General features: G+C 40.9%; 1 long non-coding RNA gene across 1 annotated transcript; it reads left to right on the top strand.

Moving 5' to 3' along the window:
* The first annotated feature begins 2179 nt into the window (after nt 1-2179).
* On the top strand, nt 2180-5117 carry LOC138981238 (uncharacterized). The gene is made up of 3 exons (XR_011460595.1): nt 2180-2447; nt 3549-3630; nt 4885-5117. It is a non-coding gene; the product is annotated as an uncharacterized lncRNA (long non-coding RNA).
* The last annotated feature ends 4895 nt before the right edge of the window (nt 5118-10012 follow it).

The following is a 10012-nucleotide window of genomic DNA, read 5'->3' as shown; positions in this document are numbered from 1 at the left end:
CACCGAGATTGAACAGACCGAGATAATAAGTTCACACCCCTCGACCTACACCACTTGTCTCGCCAAATGCACAGCTGCCTACATCTACAATCCTAACATAGCGTTATTGGGAAACGTGAAAGTGTTTCACACGAAGTCATAAATCAATACTCTATTATGCATCGTGTTGTCTTTTTATTCATCTACTCCATCGCCTTCAAGGCGCGGCAGTCTTCTCAAAGGGGGGGGGGGGGGTCTGGTAGGGAAGGGGGGGGGGTGAGGGGGTTGGTAGGGAGGGGGGGAGGGGGTACTAGGAATATAACGACTTCTGCCTGAATGCAGCCTAGTTTGAAGACGGGCGTAGATTCATCATAGTGCAGACGGAGGTTGGACAATTATGATTATTGCAGCTAACGACTTCGTGCACGCGAGAAAGAATTAGAAAGCAAACACTGGCAAAGTTTCTTCATGGCTGGAAGAAGAGGAGAGTGAAACGAAGGCGTTCAACAAAAAACGAAAGCAACAAAACAAAATGAAAAAAAACACAGATGCGTGCAAAGTACCGAGGACTGCGTTCAAGTACGTATAACAAAATACTTAATAGAGAACTGCGAACAGCTGAGTACCAAGGATGGAGGACTGCGCAAAACTGCATACAAATAATGGAATACTGCGGAAAGCTTCGTACAAAGCCGAATGGACAGCCGCATTCAGCTGCGTACACAGAATAGAGAACAATTATGTACGTACATCTGTGTACAAAGAATGTACTACTGCGTAAAGCTTTGTACAATGAATGGAAAACTGCGTACAGATCCATACACACAATTGAGGACTGCGTACAGATGCGTACAAATGCGTACAATGCAATGGCGACTGAATGATAACTCTCTCTCTTTCTCTCCCTCGGTAATAAAGTTTTCGAGTTCGAGTTCGAGTTCTCACTCTCTCTCTTGCTCTCTCTCTCTCTCTCGCTCTCTCTCTCTCTCTCTCTCTCTCTCTCTATCTCTTTCTTTCTTACTCACTCACTCTCTCTCTCTCTCTCTCTCTCTCTCTCTCTCTCTCTCTCTCTCTCTCTCTCTCTCTCTCCCCCCCTCTCTCTAAATCAACAGGCTCGATCAGAATGCACAAGTCGTCTTGTCGAAAGACAAAGGAGGCAGAATGACTTGGAACTGAGAACGGGAGTCATACATCTAAAAGCAAATGCCTGGACTTAGGGGACTGAGATGCCATGTGCTGCAGTGGCCTGCAAAGCTTCAAGTTATTGTTTCTCTCCTTCATCCCCTTGTTTGCATACGTGTGCGCGCGTGCGTAATCACACACACACACACACACACACACACATACACACACACACACACACACACTCACACACACACACACACACACACACACACGCACACACACACACACACACTCTCACACACACACACACACACACACACACACACACACACAAACACACATACACACACAATCGCACACGTAAACAGTTCTTCAACGCGTCCTTGCAATTTTTAAATAACACACGAAAATTGGTTGATTAAATTCAACATGGCCGAAGCAATGTTTTCATAAAAGAAGCGGTATAATTGTACGGGCACATGTTGAGAATTTGGGTTACATGTGTTGCAGAGTATTAGAAAATCCGTTGGCATAAAAACATGCAAAGAAGAGTGACAGGTCCCTGTTGTGAATATAGTCAAGTGGATAAATTGATTACTTATGTTTCACACTAGTTTTGCTGTTACAGCAGTCCCTCTCATGAACGGACACCTTGGGCCAGTGCAAACCTGTCCGTACAGTGCAGGTGCCCCCCCCCTCCCCATCACACACACTCAGGCACACTGACGGACTGAGTGAGTCTTTGCTACTGGTGAACGAGCTTTACTTGTTCTAAAACAATAAGGTCAAACTACTACAACTTATAACTGAAAGGAAAAAACTGTCCTGCAAACATGACGTTAAAGATATAGTGTCCGCGCCGCCATTTTGGAGAGTTTTTTGTCGAATTTGGCCGATTTGAAGATTTTGGGGAATCTAGTGTACCTTAATTAAGACGCACCTGGCCCGGTTTGCTCAATAAAGCACCACAAGTATGCTAAATAATTAAATCAAAATGAGTTTTTTGACGTCTGCTCTCCACCATTTGAAGATTAAAATTGGCCGTGATAGACTGGTTTTCGTCGCGAGCGCGTGCCGTTAGCATGACGACTCAAAACAATGGCGGATGGGATAGCCGCTCAGTGGGAAAAACCCGCAAGTTTCGGTAAGAAATCGACTCCATGTGGTTCAGAAAGCAGCCGACTGACTCCGAACGACACAGAATCACGAGAAAGACACGCTCGGCGCACGAAATGCAAAGTTATCATCAGCAAGCAGACGGAAAGCTGGATTCAACTGATAGCTATGAGTGTTTTTTCCGTTCAGTGTGTGCCGCGACGTAGCTCTATCCTGCTACTTGAGTTGTAAGTATTAAATAAAGCGAGTGTTGTCGTGTATACTTTGGAAAGACCTGGACACATTTTGCTGCCGTGTTGTATGTGTGTCTGCTGGTGTGTAGTGCGAATGAAGGATCAATCAAGCGGCCGAATGTGTCCCGCAGTTTTTCCTGTTTTTGTTTGAACACGGACAGTGTCAGTGTGTGTGTTTGCAACTACGGTGCGTGTGTGTCTGTGCACTGCACAGGAGCTTGTATCAAAACGCCGGTCGATCATCGTAGCAAAGTTATCATCGTAGTTATTTATTATTATTAGTGAGTATTTCTACGCACATACCCTCCCAGAGGGAGGCTCATGGCGTTTACAATATGCCGTGTGAGATGGAATTTTTTACACAATATATCACGCATTCACATCGGCCAGTAAATCTCAAGCGTGTTAGGCGAGTATATACTTTTCACGGCCTATTATTCCAAGTCACACGGGTATTTGGTGGACATTTTTTTTATATATGTCTATACAATTTTGCCAGGAAAGACCCTTTTGTCAATCGTGGGATCTTTAACGTGCACACCCAGGGTAAGCATGCAGAAGTAAATAATGATCGACCGGCGGTTGAATACAAGCTCCTGTGATGCACTGTATGTGAGACAGAGAATGACAGAGTAGCCAGTCTGTGAGTAATCCCCCTAAAAAAAATTTTGAGATGGAAAAAAGTAGGGTGATACTGATATTTTAACGCTTTATGGGCAGTTGTTTCTTTGCAGTCTTTGGAGGTTGTGCAACAGAACATGTTATTTATAACTGACATTTTATATTGTCAGTGGTATGAGTTTTTCTGTGCAGTAAGAACTATGATTGAAGTTTATTGGTAAAGCTTTGTGAAAGGGTTACTTTTAATGAAGAACACATTCTTCCTCAGTGTTCATTGAAGCAAACACTAAATGTGGCAGAAATTCATTCATCCTTTCTTTTTTGACTGCCATTTTAAGTGTCGCTGTGCATGTTCAAAGCTTCATGTTCAGAACTGATGTTGCTGTAGAACTATGTAATTGGCCAGCCTTTGGTTTACACTTAGTGGTTTTAGATGTTGCTATAATTACTATAACAATTTTCTGACATTTTCAGGGACCAAGCACCCGGACATCAAACATTCTTGCAATGTGTGGCAATAATGGCATAACATATTTCAGACAAAAAGATCAGTAAGGTGAGTTTAAATGTTCATAATTTTGGTGTAAGTCAAGCTTATCTTTTATCTTGAGCAACTATCTCTGTCGTGTCTCTCTCAGGCTGCGCACCCGACATAAGTTGCCAGGAACCAATTCCTTGAGTGTGGCAATGGTTTACCATTTCTGGTTTACTTGAACTGCAGCCATACAGAGAGGTATTGTTGAGTGATTAAAAGTTATGCAGTCTTAAAAAAAGATGTAGTTAGATGATAAGACACTGTAAACGTTTAGAAACAGTATTTTTCTTCTTCATGGTTATAACAAAACTGCAGCATGTGTCTTCAATTTCTGAAGATGCATTGTAACGACAGTGGCACCCCCCTTTTAAGACCTCAAACAATCTGAAAAAATCAAGTCTTAAAAAGGAATGAGTCTTAAAATGGGGGTAATTTTACAGACGTTATGAACAGAAAATGTGAGAAAACAAGGTTTTAAAAAGGAGGGCGTTTTAAATTTGGGGTCTTAAAAAGGGGGGGGGGGGGTGCCACTGCATTATACATGCCATGGAAATCATGATGATTTTACAGATAAATACAATGACAATTGAAAGCAATTTGCAGCCCAGTGTCTTATTATCTGATTATCTTCTGTCTATTTTTATCATTGCACCTTTGCTACAAAACTCGTGGTTACAACTTGACCAAAAGTCAATTATTATCAATAAACTAAGCAACATGCACACACAAAAACATACTCAATTGTCGAGAACAGTGTCAGTTTTATTCCATGTAGATCTTAAATGCAAATGTACACATTTTCAGAAACAAGTCTTAGAATTCTGCATTTCAATCATATAAAAGATGTGAATTAATATAACCCACACCCATGATTTGTATTACTTCAACAGGGTATAATTATGGCTTGGCTTGCTGCAACATGTCAACGAGTACTCTTCAACACATATTTGTTCTGCACAAGGTTTACTAGACCTGTCAATTCAACGCATTAATCAAGATACTTTCAGGACCCTTCCCCAGACTTTATTGTTCATGCCAGCTGTTCTTTGTGCCAGATTGTGTATCCCTTTTGACTGACAATAATGCTGCAGAGGGAAATACTACAGTGGAACTTGTAAAATTCGGAGAAAATCAGCTACGTCTTAAACAGGGGGAGTAAATTTACAGAGATTATAAACAGAAAATCCAAAAAAACAGGATCTTAAAGAAAGGGGGGGGGGGGGGGGCTGTAAATGAGGGTTCCACTGCACAGCTAAAAGTGATCTTTCTCTGCAGGTACAATATAGTGTCTACAATACAAAGATGGTTTGCAGTGGAGGTTGACGTTGCAAAGTCCTATGCACACATCACTGAACACAAAGTTCGTCCCCAAAAGGCGGAGCAGCAGGGAAGTTTTCTACAAGCTAGAACCCCCAAGTCTATCTAATCCCACGGTCTACACATCTGGTCCCCACAATGCCCTCCATCTACCGAGGAAATTGATTTACGGCAACAGTCACAATAATTGTAGGTGCACCTTTATGTCTGCTCATTTGAGTTTATTTTATGCAAAGAATTGCAAGTGAAATCACATGTATATATACCTGTAACTCCAATTATCCCAATACCTACACAAAACTATACTGAGACTAGAAATTAAAACAAGTCGCGTAAGGCGAAAATACAACATTTAGTCAAGTAGCTGTCGAACTCACAGAATGAAACTGAACGCAATGCAACGCAGCAAGACCGTATACTCGTAGCATCGTCAGTCCACCGCTCACGGCATAGGCAGTGAAATTGACAAGAAGAGCGGGGTAGTAGTTGCGCTGGGAAGGATAGCACGCTTTTCTGTACCTCTCTTCGTTTTAACTTTCTGAGCGTGTTTTTAATCCAAACATATCATATCTATATGTTTTTGGAATCAGGAACCGACAAGGAATAAGATGAAAGTGTTTTTAAATTGATTTGGAAATTTTAATTTTGATAATAATTTTTATATATTTAATTTTCAGAGCTTGTTTTTAATCCGAATATAACATATTTATATGTTTTTGGAATCAGCAAATGATGGAAAATACAATGAACGTAAATTTGGATCGTTTTATAAAAAATTTTTTTTTTTTACAATTTTCAGATTTTTAATGACCAAAGTCATTAATTAATTTTTAAGCCACCAAGCTGAAATGCAATACCGAAGTCCGGGCTTCGTCGGAGATTACTTGACCAAAATTTCAACCAATTTGAAAAATGAGAGCGTGACAGTGCCGCCTCAACTTTCACGAAATGCCGGATATGACGTCATCAAAGACATTTATCAACAAAATGAAAAAAACGTCTGAGGATATCATACCCAGGAACTCTCATGTCAAATTTCATAAAGATCGGTCCAGTAGTTTGGTCTGAATCGCTCTACACGCACGCACACACACACACACACACATACACCACGACCCTCGTCTCGATTCCCCCCTCTATGTTAAAACATTTAGTCATAACTTGACTAAATGTAATGAGGAAAAATATTAGTACTGTAAACTGCCTTTTAAGTGTCCATCCGCTTCATGCACAGATTTTGCCCAAAGTAGGAGGTGGGACGTTTACTAGGTACTGTGCCTGTGCAGGATCAGTTCCTCGTTAGAAATGGTGATATTTGGTATCTTGGTGTGAACATTTTAATAGGAGATGTATCTGTGCACAATTAGTCACCCTGTAAGTATCTTTCGCCTGATATGCAAGTGTCTAAACAGAAGAAAAAAACACTAAAAACCCAACAAAAAATTCACTGAGAGTGAATGAACACACATCCTACAAACCACAAAGTAAATAGTCAGTCAGTCAGTCATTGATACTGATCCAATCCATAGGAAATGGCGTAACCAAACACTGGTCGTTTCACATGCTCCCTTATATCACTAAAATCAGACCTCTTCAACTTCCGAAGACGCTCTCTCATCTCCATCTTCTTTTCACAGGGCTATCCAGATACTCCAGTGACCAGAGTATTAAATAAACATTATAGTTGTCTTTCAGCATTCCCTAGAATGACAATGTCACTACAGGGTGCAGAACTGTGCACATCATTTAAAAAAACACACACACACACACACAAAACACACAACATATGTTGACGACACTGATCCAAATGTTTGAGGATGGGCGTTAACTAGGTACTGCGGGCGCTGAAAAGGTAGTTTATGGTACATAAAAAAAGCAAAAAACAATGTGCTTTGAGAGATAAAACATACACAAATTCAGAACGATGCTAAATACAGAGTATGGTTACACCAACCCCCAACGAAATGTACTTCATATAACACCACAATGTACTTCAATACGTGACAGGCGACTAGGACGAAAGTCAGTGTACTGGCCAATATTCTGCCAAATACCTCAAAGGAAAAATTAAGCTATCTTTTACGTTTTAATAAAGACCTTGGGTGGCAAGGTCCCAAACTTATCGCTGGACTTATGCACACGCACCCACTTGGTCCCTGGATATGAAGAGACATTGCTGCGGCTGACGCCATTGCTTCTCATACAGCTACTATATATTTTTATCAGATCTTTTAAAAATACCATTTTATATCCAAGTATCTCTTAACACCATTTTTAATTAGATGAGCGAGAGTGTGCGGGGGGCGGGAGGGTGGTGAACCACTGTACATAAAGGGAAAGTTTGTGTGCGTGCCTGTGTGTGTTCTTAATCTAAGACAAATGTCGCCAATGTTTTTACAGAGTGACGTTAAATAAACGATTTTATCATCTATGTACTGGCCAGTTGGATCTAAATTGTCATTCCTATGACCCATACACAGCAACTGCACATGGCGACTCTTACACCTTCACCCAAACACCCAAATATGTATGGGGAGATTTATATAGCGCTTAACGTTCTCTAAGCGCTTTACATATCAAATTGTGTGGGGAGGTTCACTCTCACTCTCAACTCAACAGACTGGATTTCATCGTTTTATTTAAAACCCCACGTAGAACAACACGCAATGACCTGAAAACATAATACAAAAATTGTATTAAGTTTCAGGAAACAAGTCATGAAAATAGGCAATAGAAATCAAGCAATGTTGTAAACAACAAGAGCGGAAATATTTACATAATTATTCACAACACCATAAGTACTAGCGCAAAGAGTGACACAACACAACATACCGCAGTCCTAAAAACAACATGAACAAACCATGACTAGAGAGTCAAATGCAAAAATATAACAATTATGATTAAAATTAATTTTCCGAAATCGATTTAAAAACAATTTCCTCTTATTCCTTGTCGGTCCCTGATTCCAAAAACATACAGATATGATATGTTTGGATTAAAAAGAATAGACATACAGAAAAGCGTGTTATCCTGCTCAGCGCGACCACTACCGCACCATTCTGCATGGTTTGTCGATTTCACTGCCTTTGCCACGAGCGGTGGACTGACGAATCTACGAGTATGTGGTCTTGGTGAAAAAAGCATTGCGTTCTGTTTCATTCTGTGAGTTCGACAGCTTGACTAAATGTTGTTATTTCGCCTTACGCGACTTGTTCAGATTCGGACAGCTCACTACCCAAGCCTAGGAATGTTCCCCATCCCCAAATCCCCCCCCTCCCCACTCTGCTACCCAGCTCGCCATCTCCAATCTGTCTTTCGACATGTGCCCCCCCCCTCCCAAATATCAAGCAATGCATTTTTATGACACGCGTGCTTTTGAATAACGGCGACTGCGGCCTTCCGTGGCGTATCCTTTTTATATTTAGTCAAATTTTGACTAAATGTTTTAACGTAGAGGGGGAATCGAGACGAGGGTCGTGGTGTATGTGCGTGCGTGTGTGTGTGTGTGTGTGTGTGTGTGTGTGTGTGTGTGTGTGTGTGTGTGTGTGTCTGTCTGTCTGTCTGTCTGTCTGTCTGTCTGTCTGTGCGTGTGTGTGTGTGTGTAGAGCGATTCAGACCAAACTACTGGACCGATCTTTATGAAATTTGACATGAGAGTTCCTGGGAATGATATCCCCGGACATTTTTTTCTTTTTTTCGATAAATATCTTTGATGACGTCATATCCGGCTTTTTGTAAAAGTTGAGGCGGCACTGTCACACCCTCATTTTTCAATCAAATTGATTGAAATTTTGGCCAAGCAATCTTCGACAAAGGCCGGACTTCGGTATTGCATTTCAGCTTGGTGGTTTAAAAATTAATTAATGACTTTGGTCATTAAAAATCTGAATGTTGTAAAAAAAAAATTGTTTTTAAAACGATCCAAATTTACGTTCATCGTATTCTTCATGATTTTCTGATTCCAAAAACATATAAATATAATATATTCGGATTAAAAACACGCTCTGAAAATTAAAAATATAAAAATTATTATTAAAATAAAATTTCCGAAATCGATTTAGAAACAATTTCCTCTTATTCCTTGTGGGTTTCTGATTCCAAATACATATAGATGTGATATGTTTGGATTAAAAACAGGCTCAGAAAGTTAAAAAGAATATAGATCAAGAAAAGCGTGCTATCCTTCCCAGCGCAACTACTACCCCGCTCTTCTTGTCAATTTCACTGCCTTTAATTTGCTTCGAGCGGTGGACTGACGATGCGACGAGTATACGCTCTTGCTGAAAAATGCAGTGAGTTCAGTTCCATTCTGTTAGTTCGACAGCTTGACTAAATGTTGTAATTTCGCCTTACGCGACTTGTTTTTACGTCACACGGGTCGAATTGGCATCAATTCATAACTGTTATGCCTCCTCCCCCTCCTTTATTTTCTTACGGGAAAGCAAAAAAAACCAAACAAAAAAACAGTCTTAGTGGAGAGTGTATGGTTGCTAGAAGTCCTCGCTGATTCTGCTTACAAAACTCAAGGCCGATTGCTGTGTGGAACACCCCCCCCCCCCTCTCCCCCTCCTCACAATGGTTTAGTTTTTGTATTGTGTTACTATCGTGCTGCTGCTGCATACAAAATAACAAGTACAACTACTGCAGCTTTCTCTTGTTTTGTGCTGCCAGTTCATTTTAGTTGCACTATTTTTTATTTTTATTTAGGGGGGGGGGGGGGGGTTACATTTAGTCAAGTTTTGACTAAATGTTTTAACGTAGAGGGGGAAATCGAGACGAGGGTCGTGTTGTATGTGTGTATGTGTGTGTGTGTGTGTGTGTGTGTGTGTGTGTGTGTGTGTGTGTGTGTGTGTGTGTGTAGAGCGAATCAGAGAAAACTACTGAACCGATCTTCATGAAACATGACATGAGAAATTCTGAGTATGGTATCTCCAGATGCTTTTTATATTTAGTCAAGTTTTGACTAAATATTTTAACATCGAGGGGGAATCGAAACGAGGGTCGTGGTGTATGTGTGTGTGTGTGTGTGTGCGTGCGTGCGTGCGTGCGTGCGTGCGTGCGTGCGTGCGTGCGTGCGTGCGTGTAG

Source organism: Littorina saxatilis, linkage group LG12, assembly GCF_037325665.1.
Source record: "Littorina saxatilis isolate snail1 linkage group LG12, US_GU_Lsax_2.0, whole genome shotgun sequence".
NCBI classification, from domain to species: Eukaryota; Metazoa; Mollusca; class Gastropoda; order Littorinimorpha; family Littorinidae; genus Littorina; species Littorina saxatilis.
Note: the sequence above shows the minus strand (reverse complement) of the source record. Positions and strands in the feature narration are given on the sequence as shown.